Source organism: Oncorhynchus masou, unplaced genomic scaffold (genome assembly GCF_036934945.1).
Source record: "Oncorhynchus masou masou isolate Uvic2021 unplaced genomic scaffold, UVic_Omas_1.1 unplaced_scaffold_2853, whole genome shotgun sequence".
NCBI classification, from domain to species: Eukaryota; Metazoa; Chordata; class Actinopteri; order Salmoniformes; family Salmonidae; genus Oncorhynchus; species Oncorhynchus masou.
The window spans coordinates 1-17,500 of record NW_027009279.1 but is presented as its reverse complement, the minus strand read 5'-3'; the positions used below and the strand labels follow the sequence as shown (position 1 = coordinate 17,500).

Here is a 17,500-nt window from a genome sequence, read left to right as displayed (position 1 = left end):
TGACACATGAAAGTTTACAGGTTCCAGAAGGCATTTCTGCCAAAAATCTTCTTTAAAAGAATGTCTCTCCTGTGAAGGCGTGACTTGTGACATGAGCCTAGTTTCCTGAAACGGGTCACATATGATCAATATCTTCCACCAAGACATCTCCATCACAGTTGACAACTCCACAGTGTCGCCCTCCCAGAGTGCAAAAAACCTTGGCGTGAACCTGGACAACACCCTGTCGTTCTCTGTCGCTCCTGCAGGTTCATGCACTACAACATCAGTAGAGTAAGACCATACCTCACACAAGAAGCGCCGCAGGTCCTAATCCAGGCACTTGTTCTCTCCCCGTCTGACTACTGCAACTCGCTGTTGACTGGGCTCCCCTGCTTGGGCCATCAAACCTCTGCAACTTATTCAGAACGCAGCAGCCCGCCTGGTTTTCAACCTTACCAAGTTCTCTCATTTCACCACGCTCCTCTGCACACTCCACTGGCTTCCAGTTGAAGCTCACGTCCACTGCAAGACCATGGTGCTTACCTACAGAGCAGCAAGAGGAGCTACCCCTCCATACCTTCAGGCTATGCTCAAACCCTACACCCCAACCTGAGCACTACGTTCTGCCACCTCAGGTCTCTTGGCCCCTCCACCTCTACTGGAGGACGGCTCCCGCACAGCCCAGTCCAAGCTCTTCTCTCCTCTCACCCCAATGGTAGAACCTTCTACCTGAAGCTAGGACAGTCCCTGCCCATCTTCCAAAAACGCCTGAAACCCGTCCTCTTCAGTATGTTTGACCCCCGCCCTTCTAGCTCGGCTTCTACTGATAGCTACGTTATTGAGGAAAAAAAGTATTTTGATGACTGTGATATTTGGTTGTCCCACCTTTTTTTGCTACCCAAGTCAGTTAAGAGCAAATTCTTATTTTCAATGACTGCCTAGGAACAGTGGGTTAAATGCCTGTTCAGGGCCAGAATGACAGATTTGTACCTTGTCAGCTTGGGGATTTGAACTTGTAACCTTTTGGTTACTAGTCCAATGTTCTAACCACTAGGCTACCCTGCCACCCCTAGCTATTTAAAAATTAATGCACTATCTGTAAGTCGCTCTGGATAAGAGCGTCTGCTAAATTACTAAAATGTAAATGTCAAAATGTATAACCAAACAATAATATGATAGTATATTAAAAATATATTCCAACATCCCTATTGTCTCTAACCAAACATTGTCACGTTCTGACCTTAGTTCTTTTATTATGTCTTTGTGTTAGTTTGGTCGGGGCGTGAGTTGGGGTGGGTAGTCTGTGTTCTTTTTTCTTTGTTGTATTTCTGTGTTTTGCCTGGTATGGTTCTCAATCAGAGGCAGCTGTCGATCGTTGTCTCTGATTGAGAATCATACTTAGGTAACCTGTTTTCCCCATTTTGGTTGTGGGTGATTATTTTAGTGTTTTTCGTCACTTTACAGGACTGTTCATTTGTCGTTTTTGTTGTTTTGTTCAGTGTTCAGTTGTTTTATTAAAATAATGGACACTTACCACGCTGCGCATTGGTCCTCCTCTCTTTCTCCAGACGACAACCGTTACAAACATGGATTATGGTTTTTGATTATCTGTCTTTGTTAACATAGTTGATCAGGATTACAAAGGCAGAAAAACTTGAAATAACACAGATAAATAAACAATATAGAAATAAAAGTATCATTTTCTTTCTCTCATTTGTTTCCAGATCAAATAATTTCTACCTGGCTATGCTGTTGTTCATGCTTTTTCTGTGTATGCTGCCCACCATCTTCGCCATAGTGAGATACAGACCTTCCCAACACTGTGGGCCATTTAGGTAAGCGATTATTCCCGTGAAGCTCTTTAAATGTGGTGCCCATTTTAAAGATAGCCCTTGTAATTTAAGGTCATTTAAGGTCAGCCACACTTAATAGTGTTGCAGTATTGTGTGTGTGTGTGTGTGTGTGTGTGTGTGTGCATGTTTGCAACCCAAGTGTGTGTGTGTTTGTGGATGATCAAACTCCTATTGAGAACCTTGAAAATCGCTATAAAACATTAATCCATGATTATTTTTATTATCATCACACATCATAATCTGCTGAAAGCACAATAAGGCCAAGAAGAAAAGCATATATAGCTTTAATTCTGCTGTGTGTGTGTGTGTGTGCGTGCGCGTTCGTTCCCCTGCAGCGGTCAGGAGAAGATTTATGACATCATCTCAGAGACGATAGCCAATGACTTCCCGCTGTGGTTCAGTAAAGTGATGAGTTACGTCACCAGCCCTGTTGTAGCGTTGCCGCTCTGCTGCTGCTGTTGTGAGTGCACTCACACACACAGACAGACTCTCACACACACACACACACAAACACACAGGAATGCAGACTCTCTCACACACAGACTCACACACACACAGACTCACACACACAGACTTACTCACACACACACAGACTTACTCACACACACACACACACACACACACACACACACACACACACACACACACACACACACACACACACACACACACACACACACACACAATGTAGCCTGACTTGCTCTATGCATTGTTAATGTGTCAGTGCTCTTGGGGTCACTCTCTGTCTTTCAGCATGTTGATCAGTCATTGTGTCAGTCCTCTTGGGGTAACTCTGTCTGTGTCCTTCAGCATGTTGATCTACTACCTTCAGGCCATTGCCAGATCCCTTAAATTCACCAACAACCAGCTGAGGATGCAGCTTCAGACTGTGAGTTATAGACGGTATAGTTATAGTTCTCAAGGCAGTCACTATTATACATTAAACAAAAATACATATGAGTGCATCCCAAATATTACCTAGACAGTGTACTACTATTGGCTCTGGTTAAAAGTAGCGGACTATGTAGGCGATATGGTGCCATTTGGGATGCCCACTTAGTCTCATGACTGTATGCTGAACAGAAATGTATTTGTCAGGAGAGAACAGAAGACAAGAAGAAGGTATTACAGCTGGCTTCAGGTAAACCTCATCATTCTACTTTCTGGTTGGTTGGTTCTATGTAGTCTATGTCTACATATCCCCTAACATCTTACATCTGACCTTTAACCCTTCACCTCATTTGACTATTAACCTTTACCAATTAAAATGTTTAACTTTTGAACACCTAAACTATAATCTCTTACCTGTAACCCCTGACCTCTGACACCCACCCATAGCGAGGCTACAGGGCCCCAGAGGTCCCCGGGGGACAGGAAGCCTGACCAGCAGGATGGTGACATCACCAGCCGCGAGTCGTCCATTCGCACGCCGTCGCCACGACCCAACGGCAGTGTCACAAACTTCCAGTCACCCGATCGTCGTGGCAACGGCATCCGCACCATCACCCAGTCGGCATCGAGAGTCGAGACCGCTAGGGCGACATTTGCTGCTGGAGCGCCTAGAAGTCCAACAGTGTCCATACTTCACAAGCAAAGGCCGGAGATAATCCCTAACAGGTGTGTCTCACACACACACACACATATTATGTGTTATTCTGTCTGGTCAGTCACAGGCTTTTATACAGTCCTCTACAGGTGTGTCTACAGGAGGATTAAGGGTTAGTGTCCATGTTGTTAGTCCTAAATAAACCTCTGAAGGGGGACTCCAGCACCTAGCCCAAAGTTTGAACTTAGTCTCCCATTAACATCAATGCATGACGAAGTGAAAATTACACTGAAGTCAGGATTCACCCCTAAGAAATTGAATGGGATTTCATCTCATTGCTTTCACTCAAGTCAGGGGTCAAAGGAAAGGAAAAGTGTAGTTTTCTTCAACAGTAGCTAATAAGCAGTGGGGTATTTAAGTTCTTCTGAAGCCAGTTTGGGCATACTATGTCCTGACTACTGTCACTACCAAAGGAATCAACTATACACAGTATCAGTAGTATTCTGTAATGATTCAAGTCCAAGTGGTCTCTCATTACGACCACATACAGTAGTAACATTTATCATCCGTGATTTCCTCTGTCACCAGACACCCTTCCTACCTGGGGGCCCTAGCGGTACCTGCAGGTCCAAGTCCTACCATCATGTGTGCGTGATAACCCCGACACGCTACTCCTCAGAGAATATCCACTCCGACCCACTCTACAGGAAGACCATCAGGCCCATGCACTCCGCAGAGGCAGCTGGGATAATGACCGCCCAGAGCTACGGGGCCGCCGCCTCTACACCACGCTACGTCATCGCCAACGAGCACGAAGCTAGGGAAAAGTTGCTTAGATCAGCCACACGCGTCCTCGCCACTTCCGAGCGGAGGACCCGGGGGTGAAATCGTAGAGCTGATTCCGCGGAATACCAAGCGGTATACTCCAAGGGCTCCGCATCTGCATGGGCACCCACACAGGTCGAATCCGCCGCAGTCACACCTGAGTGATGAAGAGGAGGAGGAAGAGGCAGGGGGAAGAGGGAGTCTAGGAGGGGTTGTTCGGGCAGACTCACCGGCCCCGCCACTCTCCGACTCCAACAGCCAGCTCGCTTCTACATCGGAGAGCGCTGGAGACCAAGCTGTCTATGGCGTCAAAAGACAGCCACACTGCTAGGGGCGCTACGGCGGTGAAGCCCAAAAGGGGACTGGGAGGATATGGAGACGCGCTGCACTCCCCCTCTCCCAGACCAGCATCAGAGGAGCGGAGATTCCACCACCAGTCAGGCACACACAGTCCCCAGCCAGACACCCCACTCCCCAGCAGACTTGTACACTCACCCCCCCAGGGCCCCGGAAGACGCCTGAGCCCCAGGTCAAGCCCAAGACATCCAGGTCCAAGCTGGAGCCTTCCCTGACTGAGTCAGACTCGGCCTCTCTGGCCTCCAGTAGCGACCAGCAGAACAGCAGCACAGACCAGTACATCCAGGTCATTCACAACAAGGAGAAGTATCTCAAGTCTGAGGTAAGGCAAGGCAAACTGGCTAAGAAGAAGTCCAAAGCCAGTATAGATCTCAACGTGTCTGGGTCCAAAGACCTGGTCTGCTCCAACGTGTAGTTGGTGTATTTATATTGTGAATATATCTAGGTTTATTTAACCTTTATTAATCCATGTAAGTTATTGACAGTAGTGTAAAGTACTTAAGTAAAATACTTTAATGTACTACTTAAGCAGTTGCTTGGGGTATATGTACTTTTACTCATATCAAATGTATTTATATAGCCCTTCGTACATCAGCTGATATCTCAAAGTGCTGTACAGAAACCCAGCCTAAAAACCCCAAACAGCAAGCAATGCAGGTGTAGAAGCACGGTGGCTAGGAAAAAACTCCCTAGAAAGGCCAAAAACTAGGAAGAAACCTAGAGAGGAACCAGGCTATGAGGGGTGGCCAGTCCACTTCTGGCTGTGCCGGGTGGAGATTATAACAGAACACGGCCAAGATGTTCAAATGTTCATAAATGACCAGCATGGTCAAATAATAATAATCACAGTAGTTGTCGAGGGTGCAGCAAGTCTGCACCTCAGGAGTAAATGTCAGTTGGCTTTTCATAGCCGATCATTAAGAGTATCTCTACCACTCCTGCTGTCTCTAGAGAGTTGAAAACAGCAGGTCTGGAACAGGTAGCATGTCCGGTGAACAGGTCAGGATTCCATAGCCGCAGGCAGAACAGTTGAAACTGGAGCAGCAGCATGGCCAGGTGGACTGGGGACAGTAAGGACTCATCATGCCAGGTAGTCCTGAGGCATGGTCCTAGGGCTCAGGTCCTCTGAGAGAAAGAGAGAATTAGAGAGAGCACACTTCAATTCACACAGACACCGGACAGGAGACAGGAGAAGTACTCCAGATATAACAAACTGACCGCAGCCCCCCGACACATAAACTACTACAGCATAAATACTGGCGGCTGAGACAGAAGGGGTCGGGGGACACTGTGGCCCCATCCGATGATACCCCCGGACAGGGCCAAACAGGAAGGATATAACCCCACCCACTTTGCCAAAGCACAGCCCCCACACCACTAGAGGGATATCTTCAACCACCAACTTACCATCCTGAGACAAGGCTGAGTATAGCCCACAAAGATCTCCGCCACGGCACAACCCAAGGGGGGGTGCCAACCCAGACAGGAAGATCACATCAGTGACTCAACCCACTCAAGTGATACACCACTCCTAGGGACGGCATGAAAGAGCACCAGTAAGCCAGTGACTCAGCCCCGTAATAGGGTTAGAGGCAGAGAATCCCAGTGGAGAGAGGGAACCGGCCGGGCAGAGGCAGCAAGGGCGTTCGTTGCTCCAGAACCTTTCCGTTCACCTTCACACTCCTGGGCCAGACTACACTCAATCATATGACCCACTGAGAGACTTTCAGTAAAGACTTAAAGGTTGAGACCGAGTCTGCGTCTCTCACATGGGTAGGAAGACCATTCCATAAAAATCGAGCTCTATAGGAGAAAGCCCTACCTCCAGCTGTTTGCTTAGAAGTTCTATTCTAGGGACAATTAGGAGGCCTGCATCTTGTGACTGTAGATTACGTGTAGGTATGTACGGCAGGACCAAATCAGAAAAGATAGGTACTACATTACATTCCTAAAGAAAATAATGTGCTTTTACTCCTTACATTTTCCCTGACAACCAAAAGTACTTGTTACATTATGAATGCTTAGCAGGACAGGAAAACTTTCTATTTCACACACATCAATAGAACATCCCTGGACATCCCTACTGCCTCTGATCTGGCAGACCTACTAAACACAAATACTTAATTTGTAAATTATGTCTCTATGTTGAATTGTGCCCCTGGCTATCCGTAAATTTAAAAAAACAAGAACATCGTGCCGCCTGGGTTTCTTCTGCCCCTGTGCAAGCCAGTTAACCCATTGTTCTCCGGGTGCCGAAGACGTGGATGTCGATTATGGCAGCCACCCGCACGTCTCTGATTCAGAGGGGTTGAGTTAAATGTGGAAGACACATTTCAGTCGAATGCATTCAGTTGTACGACTGACTAGGTATCCCCCCTTTCCCTTTCCTAAATTAATATAAGGAATTTGAAATGTACGTTTACACTTAAGTATATTTTAGCGATTCACATTTACTTTGATACTTAAGTATATTTAAAACCAAACACTTTTAGGCTTTTACTCAAGTAGAATTTTACTGGGTGACTTTCACTTTTACTTGAGTCATTTTCTTTAAGGTATATTTACTTTTACTCAAGTACGACAATTAGGTACTTTTTCCACCACTGGTTATTGAAAGCAAATTATATTTCACAATAATGACCTGTCGAGCTAATTGTTTTGTAATGGGTTACATAAAGTTGTATTGTAAACCACAGAAAATGTGAAAAGCCCATTCATGGCCAATGCTATACATTGTGTGTGTTAACAAACAGCTCTATGTGCATAATATGCATAACATATTATATGCTCACATTGTCATGGATACTGTGCTTGCTCTCAATCAAATAAATATCATGGTCAATGTTCCAAAGTAGTGTATCTAAGCATCAGATTGTTTTGTTCTACTCAAGGTTATTTGTACAGCCCTTGATGTTTGTTTTAGGTTATCACAAACAGGTGTTATATTGGCTATTGTGTGTATGTTTACATTACATTGTACCATTCAAACATGGCCTTCAATTCAGTAAAATTATGATACCGTAGTAAAGTATGATGTGTAACATATATAATATACTCTGCAAAAAAGAAAAGTCCCTTTTTTCAGGACCCTGTCTTTCAAAGATAATTCAAAAAATTGAAAATAACTTCACAGATCTTAATTGTAAAGGGTTTAAACACTGTTTACCCATGCTTGCTCAATGAACCATAAACAATTAATGAACATACACCTGTGGAACGGTCTTAAGACACTAACAGCTTACAGACGTAGGCAATTAAGGTCACAGTTATGAAAACTTTGGACACTAAAGAGACCTTTCGACTGACTCTGAAAACCACCAAAAGAAGGATGCCCAGGTCCCTGCTCATCTGTGTGAATGTGCCTTAGGCATGCTGCAAGCAGGCATGAGGACTGAAGATGTGGCCAGAGCAATAAATTGCAATGTCCGTACTGTGAGACACATAAGACAGTGCTACAGGGAGACAGGGTGGACAGCAGATCATCCTCGTAGTGGCAGACCACATGTAACAACACCTGCACAGGATCGGTACATCCGAACATCACACCTGCGGGACAGGAACAGGATGGCAACAACAACTGCCCGAGTTACATTAGGAACGCACAATCCCTCAATCAGTGCTCAGACCGTCCACAATAGGCTGAGAGAGGCTGGACTGAGGGGCTTGTAGGCCTGTTGTAAGGCAGGTCCTCACGAAACATCACCGCAACAATGTTGCCTATGGGCACAAACCCACTGTCCGCTGGACCAGACAGGACTGGCAAAAGTGCTCTTCACTGACGAAGTCACGGTTCTGTCTCACCATGGGTGATGTTCAGATTTGTGTTTATCGTCAAAGGAATGGGCGTTACACCGAGGCCTGTACTCTGGATTGGGATCGATTTGGAGGTGGAGGGTCCATCATGGGCTGGGGCAGTGTGTCACAGCATCATCAGACTGAGCTTGCTGCCATTGCAAGCACCCCAAAGCTGTGCTACAGGGAAGACTTCCTCCTCCTCATGTGGTACCCTTCCTGCAGGTTCATCCTGACATGACCCTCCAGCATGACAATGACACCAGCCATACTGCTTGTTCTGTGCATGATTTCCAAGACAGGAATGTCAGTGTTCTGCCATGGCCAGTGCAAAGAGCCCGGATCTCAATCCCATTGAGCACGTCTGGGACCTGTTGGATGGAAGGTGAGGGCTAGGCCATTCCCCCAGAAATGTCCAGGAACTTGCAGGTGCCTTGGTGTTAGAGTGGTGTAACATCTCACAGCAAGAACGGGCAAATCTGGTGCAGTCCATGAGGAGGAGATGTACTGCAGTACTTAATGCAGGTGGTGGCCACACCAGATACTGACTGTTACTTTTTATTTTGACACCTCCTTTGTTCAGGACACATTATTCCATTTCTGTTAGTCACATGTCTGTGGAACTTGTTCAGTTTATGACTCAGTTGTTGAATCGTGTTATGTTTATACAAATATTTACACATGTTAAGTTTTCTGAAAATAAACACAGTTGACAGTGAGAGGACGTTTCTTTTTTTGCTGAGTTTATAACACCTTTGGGATATGTATAAAGTGCTGTAATGACCCTGGGTTTATAATTTACAAAAGGAATGCCATGTCATAACTTCTTGACTAAAAGTGGTCTGAGTCTGCTCTGTGGGTGGAGAAACATATTAACGTATATGTTTCGATAATTGATTATCGTTGCAGTAAGAACATTGAAAGTACCAATTGTTTTCACCTTCTATCTGGGGCATGACCTGGTGGACACGTGTAACTGTCCTTTTCAAACTACAATTCACAGCATTCACTTGAACACTGTTCCAAGCTTTTCCAACGAATCAGAAAGCGTACTTTTATCACATGATTTTTTTTTCATCAGTTGATTGGAACACGGCTAGCTAGCCTGCTGGCTAAATAAGCTTACTTTTTACTACAAGTTCGTGTTAGATGTTTATGACAATCAATATTTTATTTTAAGCAAGTCTGAGTCATACTGACTTCAGGAACCTCGCGGCTAACGATAATGCAAGTCTTTCATTTCAATATTTGCTCTAGCTAACTAACGTTAGGTAGCTATTGTAAATTGTCTTATATTGGCTAACGGCCTCATATTCATAGTTCATATTTTACGCGTCATACTCTACGATAACTTCAGCTAGTTATCTTGTGTGTCAGTCTAAATCCATCCATTTGGAATCACGGCTAATGTTTAGCTATCTAACTAGTCAGTTAGCCTGACAGCTGGCTAGCTATTGAACAGGTTGCAAGTCCTCCATCATCACATCTGCCAGGCGGACTCAACCAGCATGGATTACCAGAACACAGCGAATGCAGTTGGGGACTGTCTTTTGAGCTACACCAAGGACGAGTCTGGGTGGAAAGTCTGCAAGAAATCGGTGCGTAATGTTCTAGGTATCAATATTAATATATAATTCCAGGTGACGTGCCTTTCCGTGCACCGTGTTATTAACAGCTCCATTTTGCTGTGTCATTGTATATAACGTAGCTAGGTAAATGCAGTCAGTGGGTTGACAACAGCAACCAATGTTTTGTTTCTGATAAATGGATGTCGGTCCATTTGTAGAATGACGTCATCGTGTCCTGGCGGCCATCGACTGAGTTCCTGGGAACGTGTAAGTATGAGCTGTTCTCCTTATCTCGGCCAAATCATTGATTTCTAAATGTTGTACAGAAGCAAGTTAGACAAGATAAATGTCCTTTTCACTATCTTATCTCCGGAGAGTATTTAACGTTACTGTTTTAACAGCGGTAACCTTTGACAGGAACTAGCTATCTCCAACTGAACTGACAGCATCAGTTACTGAAACTGTTGGATTACATTTTTTACTGAGGTCATCTTCAGCTGTTTATCATAACGGTCTAAAGAGGGCTACTCTCCTCCTCGACCAGTTTCCTTCAGCTGTTTATCATAACGGTCTAAAGAGGGCTACTCTCCCCTCCTCGACCAGTTTCCTTCAGCTGTTTATCATAACGGTCTAAAGAGGGCTACTCTCCCTCCTCGACCAGTTTCCTTCAGCTGTTTATCATAATGGTCTAAAGAGGGCTACTCTCCCCTCTCGACCAGTTTCCTTCAGCTGTTTATCATAACGGTCTAAAGGGGCCACTCTCCCCTCCTCACCAGTTTCCTTCAGTAGGGCTACTCTCCTCCTCGACCAGTTTCAGCTGTTTATCATAACGGCCCAAAGAGGGCTACTTCCCCTCCTCGACCAGTTTCCTTCAGCTGTTTATCATAACGGCCTAAAGAGGGCTACTTCCTCCTCGACCAGTTTCCTTCAGCTGTTTATCATAATGGCTCAAAGAGGGCTACTCTCCCCTCCTGACCAGTTTCCTTCAGCTGTTTATCATAAATTTGGTCTAAAGAGGGCTACTCTCCCTCCTCGACCAGTTTCCTTCAGCTTGCTTATCATAACGGTCTAAAGAGGGCTACTCTCCCTCCTCGACCAGCCTCCTTCAGCTGTTTATCATAACGGTCTAAAGAGGGCTACTCTCCCCTCCTCGACCAGTTTCCTTCAGCTGTTTATCATAACGGTCTAAAGAGGGCTACTCTCCTCCTCGACCAGTTTCCTTCAGCTGTTTATCATAACGGTCTAAAGAGGGCTACTCTCCCCTCCTCGACCAGTTTCCTTCAGCTGTTTATCATAACGGTCTAAAGAGGGCTACTCTCCCCTCCTCGACCAGTTTCCTTCAGCTGTTTATCATAACGGTCTAAAGAGGGCTACTCTCCCCTCCTCGACCAGTTTCCTTCAGCTGTTTATCATAACGGTCTAAAGAGGGCCACTCTCCCCTCCTCGACCAGTTTCCTTCAGCTGTTTATCATAACGGCTCTAAAGGGGGCTACTCTCCCCTCCTCGACCAGTTTCCTTCAGCTGTTTATCATAACGGTCTAAAGGGGGCTACTCTCCCCTCCTCGACCAGTTTCCTTCAGCTGTTTATCATAACGGTCTAAAGAGGGCTACTCTCCCCTCCTCGACCAGTTTCCTTCAGCTGTTTATCATAACGGTCTAAAGAGGGCTACTCTCCCCTCCTCGACCAGTTTCCTTCAGCTGTTTATCATAACGGTCTAAAGAGGGCTACTCTCCCCTCCTCGACCAGTTTCCTTCAGCTGCATTGATATGAAAAAAACTGAGAAAGAAATATCCACCATCTAGCTTTCACTGTTGCTGTTTTCAGTTCAGTGCAGATGAGGGAGAGAACATGGAAATGAAGCCACGTTAGACTGTTAATTAAGAAAGCACCAATAACAGGCTGGCTTCCCAGACCCAGATTAAGCCTCGTCCTGGATTAAAAAGCATTCTTAATGGAAAATCTCCAGTGACAACACTTTTTAGTTTTGGGCTTCATCGGTCTCTCAGAAACTGTCCCCCAGGAAGACCTATCTCTACATGTTATGTTTGATGTGTATTAGTGTTCGTGTTCTGTCTATCACTATGTAACAGTATAAACTTTACGCCCGTCCCCTCGCCCTGACCTGGGCGCGAACCAGGGACGCTCTGCACACGTCAACAGTCACCCTCGAAGCATCGTTACCCATCGCTCCACAAAAGCCGCCGCCCTTGCTGAGCAAGGGGAACCACTACTTAAAGGTCTCAGAGCAAGTGACGTCACCAGTTGAAACGCCACTAGCGCGCACCACCGCTAACTAGCTAGCCATTTCACATCGGCTACAAGTTATGTTTGATGTGTATTAGGGTTCGTGTTCTGTCTATCTCTACATGTTATGTTTGACGTGTATTAGGGTTAGTGTTCTGTCTATCTCTACATGTGTTGTCTGACAGGTACAGTGCATTCAGAAAATATTCAGACCCCTTCACTTGTTCTACTTTGTTACATAAGCCTTATTCAAAAATGTATTTAATTTAGTTTTTTCCTCATCAGTCAACACACAATCCCCCACAATGACAAAGCAAAAACAGGATTTTAAATTCTTGCAAATGTATTCAAAATATAACAAATGATATCACATTTACATAAGTATTCAGACCCTTTACTCAGTACTTTGTTGAAGCACCTTTGCCAGCGATTACAGCCTTAAGTCTTCTTGGGTATTTATTTTTTATTTCACCTTTATTTAACCAGGTAGGCAAGTTGAGAACAAATTCTCATTTACAATTGCGACCTGGCCAAGATAAAGCAAAGCAGTTCGACACATACAACGACACAGAGTTACACATGGAGTAAAACAAACATACAGTCAATAATTTAGTATAAACAAGTCTATATACGATGTAAGCAAATGAGGTGAGATAAGGGAGGTAAAGGCAAAAAAAGAACATGGTGGCAAAGTAAATACAATATAGCAAGTAAAACACTGGAATGGTAGATTTGCAATGGAAGAATGTGCAAAGTAGAAATAAAAATAATGGGGTGCAAAGGAGAAATTAATTAAATACAGTAGGAAAAGAGGTAGTTGTTTGGGCAAAATTATAGGTGGGCCTTGTACAGGTGCAGTAATCTGTGAGCTACTCTGACAGTTGGTGCTTAAAGCTAGTGAGGGAGATAAGTGTGTCCTGTTTCAGAGATTTTTGTAGATCGATCCAGTCATTGGCAGCAGAGAACTGGAAGGAGAGGCGGCCAAAGAAAGAATTGGTTTTGGGGGTGACGAGAGAGATGTACCTGCTGGAGCGTGTGCTACAGGTGGGAGATGCTATGGTGACCAGCGAGCTGAGATAAGGGAGGACTTTACCTAGCAAAGACTTGTAGATGACCTGGAGCCAGTGGGTTTGGCGACGAGTATGAAGCGAGGGCCAGCCAACGAGAGCGTACAGGTCGCAATGGTGGGTAGTATATGGGGCTTTGGTGACAAAACGGATTGCACTGTGATAGACTGCATCCAATTTGTTGAGTAGGGTATTGGAGGCTATTTTGTAAATGACATCGCCAAAGTCGAGGATTAGTAGGATGGTCAGTTTTACAAGGGTATGTTTGCAGCATGATTGAAGGATGCTTTGTTGCGAAATAGGAAGCCAATTCTAGATTTAACTTTGGATTGGAGATGTTTGATGTGGGTCTGGAAGGAGAGTTTACAGTCTAACCAGACACCTAGGTATTTGTAGTTGTCCATAAGTCAGAACCGCCCAGAGCAATGATCTCTGTACTTTGGGGTTTTCTGTACTTTATTACGTTAATTTTACTCTCAATCCTGACTAGTCTCCCAGTCCCTGCTGCTGAAAAACATCACCACTGCATGATGCTGCCACCACCATGCTTCACCGTTCTGCCTGGTTTCTACCAGATGTAAAGCTTGGCATTCAGTCCATAGAGTTCAATCTTGGTTTCATCAGACCAGAGAATCTTGTTTCTCATGGTCTGAGTCCTTCTAGGTACCTTTTTGGCAAACTCCAAGCGGGCTGTCATGTGCCTTTTTCTGAGGACTGGTTTCCGGCCTGGCCACTCTACCATAAAGGCCTGATTGGTGGTGCTGCAGAGATGGTTGTCCTTCTGGAAGGTTATCCCATCTTCACAGAGGAACTCTGGAGCTCTGTCAGTGACCATCGGGTTTTTGGCCACCTCCTGACCAAGGCCCTTCTCCTCGATTGCTCCAGTTTGGCCAGGCGGCCAGATCTAGGAAGAGTCTTGGTGGTTCCAAACTTCATCCATTTAAGAATGGATTCTGTGTTCTTGGGGACCTTCAATGCTGCAGAAATGTTTTGTTAACCTTCCCCGGATCTGTGCCTCGACACAATCCTGTCTCGGAGCTCTACGGACACTTCCTTCCACCTCATGGCTTGGTTTTTGCTCAAACATGAACTGTCAAATTATATGTACTGGTGTGTGCCTTTCCAAGTCATGTCCAATCTATCATTTTTCTACTGTATTATTGACTGTATGTATGTTTTACTCCATGTGTAAATCTGTGTTGTTGTATGTGTCGAACTGCTTTGCTTTATTTTGGCCAGGTCGCAATTGTAAATGAGAACCTGTTCTCAACTTGCCTACCTGGTTAAATAAAAGGTGAAATAAAATTAAATAAATAAATAAAATTGAATTTACCACAGGTGGACTCCAAGTTGTAGAAACATCTCAAGGATGATCAGTGGAAACAGGATGCACCTGAGCTCAATTTTGAGTCTCATAGCAAAGGGTCTGAATAGTTATGTAAATAAGGTATTTTCATTTATTTTATACACTTGCAAAAAATTCTAGACCTGTTTTTGCTTTGTCATTATGGGGTATTGTGTGTAGATTGGTGAGACCATTTTTTTATTTAATCTATTTTAGGTCTGAATACATTCTGAATGCACTGTATAAGAGTTCGGGCTAGTGGTGCTCTGTCTCTCTACATGTGTTGTGTCTGACAGATATAAGGGTGAGTCGGTGGTGAAGGGAAGCCCAGAGAAGGTATGGGAGTGTCTGAAGCCAGTGCCAAATGGACTGCGGGTGAAATGGGACAACAATGTCAAGAAGTTTGAGCTGGTTGAGCAAGTCACTGAGGTAGGCTGAGTTTCAAACCAGTCGACCAGACTGTAGTCACAGTCAGTCACAATTGTTGTTTTGTCCCCATCATCATCTATGTTCTGAGTTTGTTTAGAGAGTTGTCACTGATCATTTGATTCTTTATCATTCCGACTCACTCACACACCCACAAACACAGCTGAATAAATACTCTGTCCTCCATTCTGCTGTATAGTTCTGTCTACTCCCGATAAGCCTTAGGATTTATGGAATTGAGTTTTACCTGATCTCTATGGGATCTCCTGTCACTTGACGTTAATTAAGTTATCCACAACTGGAAGTGTGTCATCCAGTTTGCTCCATGCTTTGACAGGCTCTTTGCAAGGGCACCTGCTCACATCGCCATTACTCCATAAACACTAATGCAGCACTACCTTTTGTACTCTTATTCCATTAGTCATGTTAATATTTATTTGCTTTGGGACGAACACAAGTACAGGGACATGCTCAGTAGGAAAACATAGATAACACTATGGATAGAACTGGATGCCATACCTTATTCTGCAGATCAGTGGGGTACTTTTATTGTGTCCTGTTGAACGAGGCCCAGCGTTTATCTTGTGGAACGTTGCAGATAGAAATGTCATGGATAGAAACTAACGTGATGCCTTATTCTGCTTATCAAAGGTGTTTGTTTCATTCTCCTTGTATATTTATATGAACAGTCCACACCCCTGCTGAGCGAGGCCCAGTGTTTACCTGCCTCGTCTCTCCCCACTCACACAGAACGTCACTGTCTGCAGAACAGTCACTCCATCAGCAGCCATGGGCACTCATAGCTCCCAGAGACTTTGTCGACGTATTCTAGTGAAGCACATAAGACGGCACCATTACATCCATGGTGCGTGGAATGCCTTATCTCTTCCTTCTGTCTTTCTCTCTTAGCTTTATGATAAATAGAGTTCTAACAACAAGAAACAGTAGATTCTTTAGTGAACAATAGATTCAGAACAAACGGTAGATTCAGCTAGTAACCGTAGCGGTAGGAACAGTAGTTCTTAGAAGCGACGCACGGAGATAACAGTTCTAGAGCTGAACGGTAGCAGTAGAATGGTAGTTCTAGAGCAAACGGAAGATCTAGAGCAAACGGTAGATCTAAAGCGAACGGTAGCAGTAGAACGGTAGTTCTAGAGCGAGCGGTAGCAGTAGAACGGTAGTTCTAGAGCGAACGTTAGTTTTAAAGCGAACGGTAGCAGTAGAACCGTAGATTTAGACCGGACGTTAGTTCTAGCGCGATAGGTAGCTGTAGAACAGTAGTTCTAGAGCGATATGTAGCTGTAGAACGGACGTAGTTCTAGAGCGGACGGTAGTTCTGGGGACGTAGATCTGGACGGTAGATCTAGAGCGGACCGTAGATCAAGCGGACTGTAGATCTAGAGCGGGGAGATCTAGAGCTGACGAAGATCAGATGGACCAGATCAGAGTTTTGATAAATAACATTTGAACATTTCTCTATCAATGTATTGTTTAACTAAATTTCTCTGACTCAATTCACGCTTTCTATTGGAGTGTAGCTCTTTTTGTTCTTTATCTGTCCTAGACTCTCCTTGGAAGACCCGCAGACCTGTTTATTGTTATTTATTTTAGTAAATGTTAGGCTATTTTTATTCAACGTTGAGGCATTTACAGAGAACATAACAGCACAGTACATTAAGAAATATAAAGGAATAAATAGGTATTCTAACAACAAAAACATATGCAATGATGCACATATCAAGCACTGGACACAGACTGGGATGCCATCGGCAGTAGGCTGAAATCAGTAGAGTACAAGAGGAACTATCGTCACTTGTCACTAATGCAGTGCTACTGTGTGGATGATGTAGCCTAATCATCAGCCCTAACCCTCAGAGGCTGCTGGCTGGGTGGGGATCTGGAACAGCCAACTGGTCTCATCCACTGCCCCAGACTGAGGCCTAATCATCAGCCCTAACCCTTAGAGACGGCTGGCTGGGTGGGGATCTTGGAACAAGACAACTGTCTTATCCACTGCCCCAGACTGAGGCCTAATCATCAGCCCTAACCCTCAGAGAGGCTGGCTGGGTGGGGATCTCTGGAACAGACAACTGTCTTATCCACTGCCCCCAGACTGAGGCCTAATCATCAGCCCTAACCCTCAGAGAGGCTTGTGGCTGGGTGGGGATCTGGAAACAGACAGCTGTCTTATCCACTGCCCCAGACTGAGGCCTAATCATCAGCCCTAACCCTCAGAGAGGCTGGCTGGGTGGGGATCTCTGGAACAGACAACTGTCTTATCCACTGCCCCAGACTGAGGTGCTAATCATCAGCCCTAACCCTCGAGAGGCTGGCGGCTGGGTGGGGATCTCTGGAACAGACAACTGTCTCATCCACTGCCCCAGACTGAGGCCTAATCATCAGCCCTAACCCTCAGAGAGGCTGGCTGGGTGGGGATCTCTGGAACAGACAACTGTCTTATCCACTGCCCCAGACTGAGGGCCTAATCATCAGC

General features: G+C 45.1%; 1 long non-coding RNA gene and 1 pseudogene across 1 annotated transcript; both read left to right on the top strand.

Annotated features, from left to right (window-relative positions):
• Positions 1–4,978, top strand: part of LOC135533969 (transmembrane channel-like protein 3) — a 33,164-nt pseudogene extending 28,186 nt beyond the window's left edge.
• A 5,201-nt stretch (positions 4,979–10,179) lies between these two features.
• LOC135533968 (uncharacterized) lies at positions 10,180–15,802 on the top strand. Its single transcript, XR_010454612.1, has 3 exons — positions 10,180–10,190; positions 14,877–15,009; positions 15,757–15,802. It is a non-coding gene; the product is annotated as an uncharacterized LOC135533968 (long non-coding RNA).
• Positions 15,803–17,500: the final 1,698 nt, after the last annotated feature.